The sequence below is a fragment of the Phoca vitulina genome, unplaced genomic scaffold (genome assembly GCF_004348235.1).
Source record: "Phoca vitulina isolate PV1807 unplaced genomic scaffold, GSC_HSeal_1.0 scaffold14, whole genome shotgun sequence".
In the NCBI taxonomy this organism is placed as follows: Eukaryota; Metazoa; Chordata; class Mammalia; order Carnivora; family Phocidae; genus Phoca; species Phoca vitulina.
In genome coordinates this window covers 11,787,068-11,797,040 of record NW_022589717.1, presented here as the reverse complement: position 1 = coordinate 11,797,040, position 9,973 = coordinate 11,787,068, and the positions used below count along the sequence as shown (strand labels likewise).

General features: G+C 32.3%; 1 pseudogene; it reads left to right on the top strand.

Moving 5' to 3' along the window:
• The first annotated feature begins 2,410 nt into the window (after positions 1 to 2,410).
• LOC116637406 lies at positions 2,411 to 3,280 on the top strand (annotated as a pseudogene).
• Positions 3,281 to 9,973: the final 6,693 nt, after the last annotated feature.

Below are 9,973 nucleotides of genomic sequence, written 5' to 3'. Positions count from 1 at the left end.
CATTATTGCCTTTCTTCTATACCTGCTCTACACATTTTAAGGAATCCTGCATTTCTTCTGGGTATATTTAATTTTGTAACTTCTATATTGCCATGTTAATTCTTTGGTGCCTTCCTTTGTTTAGAGTTATACCTCCTGAAATGTGCATAATGGCTGAGTGTGTCTCAAAACACATTACATGAATCCTGTCATCAGTGTAAGTTATACATAACTTATTCACAGTATCTGTGGCTTATTACCAAATAAATAAGCCTATCTGAAATTGTTAGACCTACATGTGCTGTTTCAGTTTTCATTGTGGATATAAAGTGAATTCCTTAACCAATAATTATAAGTTATATCATTGTCCACACAGATAGTTTACAATAGACAGTCTTTATGTTATTATTGGTGGGTAAAAAGGAATTTCAATATTTATAAATATCCTTGTGAAGATCTTGAGAATATAGAGTAATGCAATAAGTTTTTTCCTCCTGAAATTTGCTTAACAATGCCTATAACCTCAAATAAAACAAAAATATTCCATAAAATTTAAACTATATTTTGTGGCCAACCATGTTGTTAACTAGATAAATGAGCTGCAATAACATTGGATCAAAAATAGCTTAAATTCAGAATGATGTTTACTTTTCAGAAGAATATTGTTTATAAAGGCTGGAATTCTGATGATTTACATGAAATAAATCAAAGTACTATGAACACTACTACTTTATAATTTTTTGAACAATTTCTTATATAAAGCATGTAATTAACAAGTTTAACTTTTAAAATCTAATGTTTTAGTTTTTTGCCCACTGTGTTAGGTTAGTGTTCTATAATAATTCATTTACCTGGTATTTCTGAATGTGACTTTATTTAGAAATAGCATCTTTGAAGATGTAATTTTTAAAGGATTTTAAGATGAAATCATCCTGGATTTAGGATAGGCCTTAAATCCAATGATTGGTATCCTTTATGAAAAGAGAAAAGCACCCAGATACACATAGAAAAGAAGGCATGGGATGGTAGGGGCACACATTTGTAAAGCTAAGGAATTCTGACAGCCACCAGAAACTAGAGAAGACAAGGAAGAATTCTCCCCTAGATCCTATGGAGGGAGTGTGGCTGCTGACACTTCATTTTGTACTTCTGGCTTCCAGAACTATAAAGGAATAAATTTCTGTTGTTTTAAACCACTCAAACAATGGTAATTATTATGGTATTCCTAAGAAGCTAGTATACCTATCATGCGCATAATCCTTTGAGGATATGTTTTATCTACATTCATTTTCCTATAATTTTGAACTTTCCTATTGAAAATCATTCTATGCTTTTGAAGGTATTCAGAGTTCAAACATTTCTATCTACAGTTTTTCAATACGATGTTCAACTACATTTTTAAAACAATGGCAGCATTTGATTTTCATCTTTACTAAATAAATGGTACCATGAGAAAAATGTATGCAGTTTTTAAACAACTATATATTATTTCCATTACCAGAAAAGTAGAGAAATTTTAAATACAACTAAAAACATTGCTCATTCAACTAAAGTGAAAATCAGGCTTATTTATTTTTTTCTTACAGTCTATTTAAATGTGGCATCTGCTTAATAATTTCAAGAGTTATAGATTTTTTTAGATGTTCTATTAGTGGAAGATCTACTGAAGCTTTGCAGTAAGGATATATTTGAGCCTCATAATTAGGAATTATCATATTGTTGAAATCCATTATAATATTAGGAATTTGTTATTGCCTGAGTGTTTGTGTTTCTCCAAAATTCACATGTTGAAGCACTAATCCCTAATGTGATGGTATTTGGAGGTAGGATTGTATTTTGGGAGGTAATTTAGTTAAGATGAAGTCATAAGGGTGATACCCTCATGATGAGATTAGTTCCTTTGTAAGTACAGGAAGAGACACAAGAGCTCTCTCTCCATCTGTGCATGTACAAAAAAGAGGTCATGTTAACACACAGTAAGATGGTTGCCATATGCAAACAGGAAAAAGGGCCCTCACCAAAGCATTGAATTGGCCAGCACCTTGATCTTGGACTTACCAACCTCCAGAACTATGAGAAATAAATGTTTTAACAGCAGCCCAAACTGACTATGATAGTACTCTAATAATTTCAATTATTTCAGGCACAGATACCTAGCACAAATATCTGTTTTAAGTGTAGTACTATGTTTAAGAGAATGAGTTATGGTGCTTAAACTCAAACAGCATGCATTGGAATCACCAGAGGACTTTTAAAAACATAGGTTGTTGGACCTTGCCCCCAAGTTTCTGATTCAGTAGATTTTTGGTTGGGATTCAAAAATTTGCTTCCCTAGCCCTGGTGTGATGCTGTCCTGCACAGCTCTTCTGTGGAACAGTAGTAGTTTATTTCCATTTGCCTTCTTTCCCACCCAAGTGTGTGCCGCCATCCCATGGACGATTGGATGGACATGGACCTAAGCCCCCTGAGTTCCCAGAACTATCTTTTCAGTTGTGAACTAAAGGCTGACAGAGATTATCACTTTAAGGTAGATAACGATGAAAATCAGCACCAGTTATCTTTAAGAATGGTCAGTTTAGGGGTGAGTGCAAAGGATGAATTGCACATTGTTGAAGCAGAGGAAAGGAATTACAAAGGCAGTCTAATTAAAGTCACATTGGCAACTTTGGAAATGTCAGTACAGCCAACGGTTTCCCTTGGGGGTTTTGAAATAACACCACCTGTGGTCTTACATTGAAATGCGGTTCACAGCCTGTACATATTTGTGGACAGCACTTAGTAGCTGTGGAGGAAAATGCAGAGTCAGAAGATACAGAGGAAGAGGGTGTGAAACTCCTTAGTCTATCTGGAAAAGCGTTCTGCCCCTGGAAGTAGTAACAAGTTTCCACAGAAAAAAGTAAAACTTGCTGCCAATGAAGATAATGAAGAAGACGATAACAACGATGATGATGATGATGAAGGATGATGATGAAAATGATGATGATAATTTGGATGATGAGGAAGCTGAAGAAAAGCCTCCAGTAAAGGAATCTATGCAAGATAATCCAGCCAAAAAATACACAAAAACCAAACCAGAGTAGAAAAGACTCAAAACCATCAACACCAAGATCAAAAGGTCAAGAATCTTTCAAAAAAACAGGAAAAGATGCCCAAAACACTGAAAGGACCTAGTCCCGTGGAAGACATTAGGGCAAAAATGCAAGCAAATATAGAAAAAGCTGCCTCTCTTCCCAAAGTGGAAGCCAAGTTCAGCAATTATGTGAAGAATTGCTTCCAGATGACAGACCAAGAGGCTGTTTAAGATCCCTGGCAATCGAGCAAGAAGAAATTAACAAATAGTTAAAACACTTTGCTAAAAATTTCCATCTTATTTCATTTCTGTAACAGTTGATATCTGGTTGTCATTTTTATAATGCAGAATGAGAACTTTCGCTACTGTGTCTGATACATGTTGTCCAGGTTCCATTGCCAAGGATGTGTTGTCCAATTTGCCTGTTTAGTTTTTAAAGATGCAATTCCACCCTTTGCTTGGTTTTAAGTATATATGAAATGTTATGATAGGACATAGGAGTAGTGGTGGATTGAAAATGGAAATGGTGGGGACGTGAAAATATACTCAATGTGAAATAAGCTCAATGTTTTAATAAGGTGAAAAAAAGAATTTGCTTCTCTAAAATTTTCTGGTGTTGTCGGTGCTGTAGGTCTGAGAACCACTCATTGGGAACTAATGAGTATAACACAAAAAATCCTAAGTATGAATTCTGCCTTTTTCCCTAATAACTCTGAAGTAAATTTTATCAATTTCCTTAGCTGTTAGAGTAAGAATGTTAGAAGGTATCATATATTATTGTTATGTTAAATAAGACAATACTCATAAAGCACATAGTATAATGCTTAATACGTGATAAGAGTTCAAAGGAATATTGATAGTATTCTAGCCAAACACTTACTTCTTCCAAAGTTGATCAAACCTGAAACTCTGGAATTCTAACTATATACTTCATAGTCAGTTCCGTGTGTGTGTGTGTGTGTGTGTGTGTGCGTGTGCGTGTGTGCATCTGACTTGTGAAAGAAAAAGATTTCTTTTTTTTAAATGTTTTATTTATTTATTCATGAGACTCAGAGAGAGAGAGAGAGGGAGAGAGAGAGAGAGGCAGAGGCAGAGGGAGAAGCAGGCTCCCCGCCGAGCAGGGAGCCGGATGCGGGACTCGATCCCAGGACCCTGGGATCATGACCTGAGCCGAAGGCAGACGCTTAACCATCTGAGCCACCCAGGCGCCCAGAAAAAGATTTCTGTGTAAATTTATCCAGAATAATTTTCACACATTTTAATTTTTTTTTGATTATCATTATTTTGCTATTTTAATCTGAGGTTAATTAATGTAGATTGGAGCCATTTTAATCTGAGGTTAATTAATGTAGTTTGGAGCCACCAAAATTTTCAATAGCATAAACCATCCTTCAGAATCTGGATTATTGGGATGATCAGTTTATATTACTCAAATATTTCTATGAGATTTAGTATAAAAATTTTAATTTTTTAATTTATTTCTGTCTCTCTGTAAGCATCTAGCACAGTAATCTGGAAATGATGGGTTTTGATTAATTATCTGCTGAAATTTTTAATTCTGTCAGAGTTCTCTCTACACATAATACTCAGGCAGCAAAAACAAGTAATATATCTGAAGAGTAAAATTGTGTTTTTTTTAGTGGTTTTCTTCTATTTTGGTTATAATTACATTGTTCTCTCAAACAAGAATCTGGCTAAAGATTATTTGGTTTGTTGCCCTCATACAATTAACACATATCCAGAAGCAGTAAAGTACAACAGATGTCTTTCCTGTAGCAAACTTTTTAAAAAAAATTTTACCAATTAAAACACTTTCAAAAGCCAATCCATTGGCTCACACAACAAATTGGTGCATAGCAGCAATTGCATAGTAACAGCAGAGTTCTATCTTGGGGGAATGGTAGAATACTTAAGAACCTATTGGGTGGTAGAAATAATACTACCGAGAGATGGAACTCCCTCACAAAAACATACACTCTTCCAAACTCTGAAAAGGAAATAGTAGCAAAGTTTAATGTGATTATATCTCAATGGCAAAGTTTCAACTAAGATTAATATCAATATTACAAGTGATAATACAATATAACATTATTTTTTTTAATTTTAAAAGCAAAGACAAACATTTTAAAAGGAAATATGAATATCATCTGTTTCTTTCTCAGTTTGAGACTATAAACTTAAAATCCTGAATAAATTTTATTTGGTGTGGTTCAACAAATATTTATTTTATTATATTGTTCCATGCATTGCTACTTCTATCTCTAAACCTATAATCTTTTTCCAATTCTATCTTTTTAAAAGAATTTCTATGGTTATGAATTTAGATATTATATTTTTCTTTATCTTTTCTCTAAATAAATAAATTGTAATATATCCTCCTATATATTCAATATGTGTTTACTTATAACTACATGAAAAAATACTGAATAGATGTTGACTTACTGAGCAACAGGCTGGTGAAATATTTGAAGGATACATGTTCACTTCTTAAACATCCTTTTGTGGTGAAATAAGTAAATACTCCAGAAACCTATTTTGTAAATTATTCTGTGAAAGGAAAAAAAGATATTAATAATCATATTGTAGTCACTTTTTCTTTCAGTAATCAATTGAGCTAGAATGGATTGAAAGAAATTTAACTCACTATCAATTTCCCTTGAGCCCACAGACTTTTAGTGTGAAACACAGTTAAATTAGATTGTTGGAACTTAAAAGTAATGGTTGTGAAGAAACAACATAAGATTTTCAACAGTTTCAAATTTTTTCAAGATTAGTTTCACTATAGTAAATCAAATATCACAATTATTATTTTTATAAAGTAAAATTGGACTGATGGTAATAAAGAAAATCACTTATTTATGTAGCTTACTTAAAGACTGTCAAACTGAATATCACTAAGTTTGACTACTTATTTCAAGTAACAGCAGATCAGTATAAAACAAGCTCATAATTCTATAAGAGTTTTTATATTATGAAACAAAAATTACTGACAAATTAATAACTGCTAACAACATTTAAGGTACTTTTCCATATAAATTTGACATTATAAATGTGTGCTGTCCAATATGGAAGCTACTAGCCATACGTGGTTATTTAAATTTAAATATAAATTAATTTAATTAAATTAAATCAAAGCTTTGCTTTCTCAGTCATACTAGTCACATTGCAAGGGCTCAATAGTCACAGGTGACTAATGAGTACCAAACTAGACAGAGCAGATATAGAGTATTTCCATCATTTCAGAAATTTCTGTTGGTCAATACTATAGTATTTTCCCTAAATCAGTATAGTTTCATTTTATTAACAAATATTCACTATCTTATTACCAAAATTTCATGTTTGAGTGGTTATTTCAGGCATTTTAATTTAGTAATTGAAACATTTATATTCATAAATTTTGTTTATATAGGTTGCACTTATATAAAATATTTTAGGGAAGATTTAATATATTTAAAAAAATGCCTATTAAGCTGCAATATTTGTTCAAGTCAATATCTCTTAAATAGTTCAGTGACTGAGTTGGAAATGTCTGTGGAATCAACCAGTAGCAAGCCTAAGAAATTTTAGCCAAGCAAAGACACTTGATAATTTATGTCCAGCAGTTGATCAGAAAATATTTATAATGACCAGAATGGAATATTACTTCCCTATAAGTGCTGCTGTCATGACACCAATGTGATCCATGGTTACCCACTCTCTTTTCTGTTTCTTGAAAGGATGGCCCTCTGAGCAAGTTAATTAAGAGCTGTGGTTAATTTCTCACTCTCTATTCTCTGTAGATCTTAATAAAAATAATTATAATTAACATCATTTGAAAGTTTGATATGGTACCAAGAAGTGATGCACAAACTTAGCATGAATTCATTAGCTCAAAATCTTCAGAACACCTGTATAAGATAGCAACATTATCTTTGCTCTATATTTGAGTACGTTGATACTCAATGTAGTAAAGTCATTGTTTAAAGGCTGCACTGCTTCTATAAGCCAGAGTATAAAATTGGGTATTCTCTTAATTGCTATGTGCTCTGCCTCTTGTTGAGCTAAACTAGCTTTATTCACATGTCATGGAGTGACCCTCCAAAGGCAAGTTCACCAACAAACGTGGTATGTGTTTTAAAACATTTATAAAATTCATAAAGTTAAAAAAATAATAAAACTACTCAAAAAAGGAAATGAAAGAGAGAGCAGTACAGAGAAGAATAAAAAAACAAAAAAATGGGGGGGGGGGGGAGAAAGGAGAAGGAAATAAAGAATGGATAAGAGAAAAAAATAGAAGAATAAAAAGTTGAGACTATGTGAAATAAGAGAGTATAGCTAAGGATGAGAAAATAAAATCTGGATTTCTGCCCATTCCTTTATAATCTAGTCAGTACTGTGTAGCAAAGTTCACTTCTTTAACACATACTGTGGACATCTACTAGTTTGTAGATGCTCTCCTAGATGACTGGAATACAAGTGTCAATGAATTATACTAATGGAATCTCGTCAGAACCAGCTCTGGTGATGTAATCTCCCTGAGATTTGCCTATTAAACTTCCACTAACCTTGTCCCAGTCTATGGGGCTCTGACCTTCATTCTACTATCACTGTACTTAAAATCTCAAAGAGAGGAGAGGAAATCAACTCCTGATTTGCTTATTAAATGTGTAGTCCCTTTTATTATATCCTTGTATTAAAAAAAAAAAACTTCATTAGTTATAAATGAAATTCTCTGTCATTTTAATTTTCTGTCAAAGTAGAAAACTGATTCCCAGCTTATAATGACTCTCATTCTCACACTGATGGTAGCCTTTTTTGTCTTCCATTTTTCTATTTCAAATCATTTTTTCAAATCATCACTTTCATTTTGTCATTGCCTAACTAAAACCTACCCTATAATCTTTGCTGTTTTCTTAAATCCCAACATTTCAATCCAGAATAGCATGATGAACTGGGTGTAAAAGGAACAATTTTTAGGAGGGCTATGTTATAGGTTGAATTGTGTTTCCCCAAAATTCACATGTTGAAGTCCTAACATCCAGTACCTCAGAATGTGACCTCATTTAGAAATAGTCATTGCAGATGTAATTGGTTAAGATGAGATAATTAGGGTGAATTGGCATCTCCTGATGTGGGAAATTTAAAAAAGTAGTATAAAATGCAAAATATAATAAAAACTGATGTTTCAAAAACTTCCTAGGAACTAGGTATTGTGCAAAATGTGTCTGTATCATTTGATCTTTACAGTCAACAATAGGTACCTTTTTAGCCTTTTCCACTCTTCTATGAATCTCTCTTTGCATTAAAATTACCATCTCTTCATTTTTGTAGTGTTACAAGTTTTGATAACCAGTAGAAAAATTTCCTCAATGTTGTTATTCTTCCTCAAGGGTGTCATTGCTATTTTTTGTTTGTTTGTTTCTTTGAGTGTCAATATATATTTTATTTGTTTGTTTGTTTAAAGATTTGACCTATTTATTTGAGAGAGAGAGAGAACGAGTCGGGGAAGGGCAGAGGGAGAGGGAGACCAACATGACATGGGGCTCGATCCCAGGACCCTGGGATCAGGATCTGAGCCAAAGGCAGATGCTTAACCAACTGAGCCACCCAGGTGCCCCTCAATATATATTTTAAAACTCATCCAAATTAAATTAAAATTATGCATTAATCTGGAGAGATTTGGCATCCTAACAATACTAAATTTTTCAGTTAATGAAAATCTTGCATTCCTCAACTTATTTAGGCATCTTTTAATTTCTCTCAAGCATTCCTGTAATGTCTATAGTCATTAGACTTAGTTTGTTCATCCTTACACATTTTATATTTTTATACTGTTCATGTTACATATAAAATACAAGTTCATTTTGATTGCTGGCTTGGATGATTACTGACTTGTTGTATTGATTTTCTAAATAAATAATTTATTTGAAATTTGTTTTATATTATTTTTGTATATGATTATATATCTACAAAAATCAACTTTCATTTCTTCCTTTACAATTTTTACACATATCTTAACTCTTTTTATTATACTTCCTAGAGAATAATTAAATTTTGTCAACTTTTTGTCATTAAGTTTGTATAGTTTCGTTTATAGCTATACTTATCAGATTTTATACATTCTTTATAATATTTAGTTTGTTCAAGCTGTTCATCTAAATTTTTTCTTTGAAATTTTATCACAATTTGTGCTTGCTTTTAAAAGATCATTTTTTAATCCTTTATTACATTAGTTTGTTGAATTGCATAATTTAATTGAAATGTTAAATCAACTTTACATTCCTGGAGAAACTCGATTTAGTTGTCATGTTTTTTTCATTTTTTTATTATTCTTTTGATATATAGCTGGATTTGGTTTGCTAATATTTTGCTAAGGATTTTTAAAATATGTTTATGAATAAGATTGATTTCTATTTTCATCTTGACATTTTGATATTAAGGCTATTGTAGTCTCATAAAATAAGTTAAAAAGTTAAAAAATGCTCCCTCTTTTTCTATACCCTGGCGATATTTGTGAAAAATTAGTATTATTTCTTTAAATTTAGCAGTGAATGAATCTTGTCCTGAAGTACGTGTTTTGTCTGTTTGTTTTCATTGGGAAGGTCTCTAAGATTCTATTTTCAAAAAATAAGAATTAGTGTAGTGTTCTATTTCTTTCTGGCTTAATTTTAATAAGTTGCATTTTTCAGGAGATTTTCCATTTCATCTAAAATTTCAAATTTATTTTTTTTATTTTTATTTATTTTTTTAAAGATTTTATTTATTTATTTGACAGAGAGAGACACAGCGAGAGAGGGAGCAGGGAGCCCGATGTGGGGCTCGATCCCAGGACCCTGGGATCATGACCTGAGCCGAAGGCAGACGCTTAACGACTGAGCCACCCAGGCGCCCAAAAATTTCAAATTTATTGAAGTATGATTATGATATCTTTTTTATTGTAGTTTT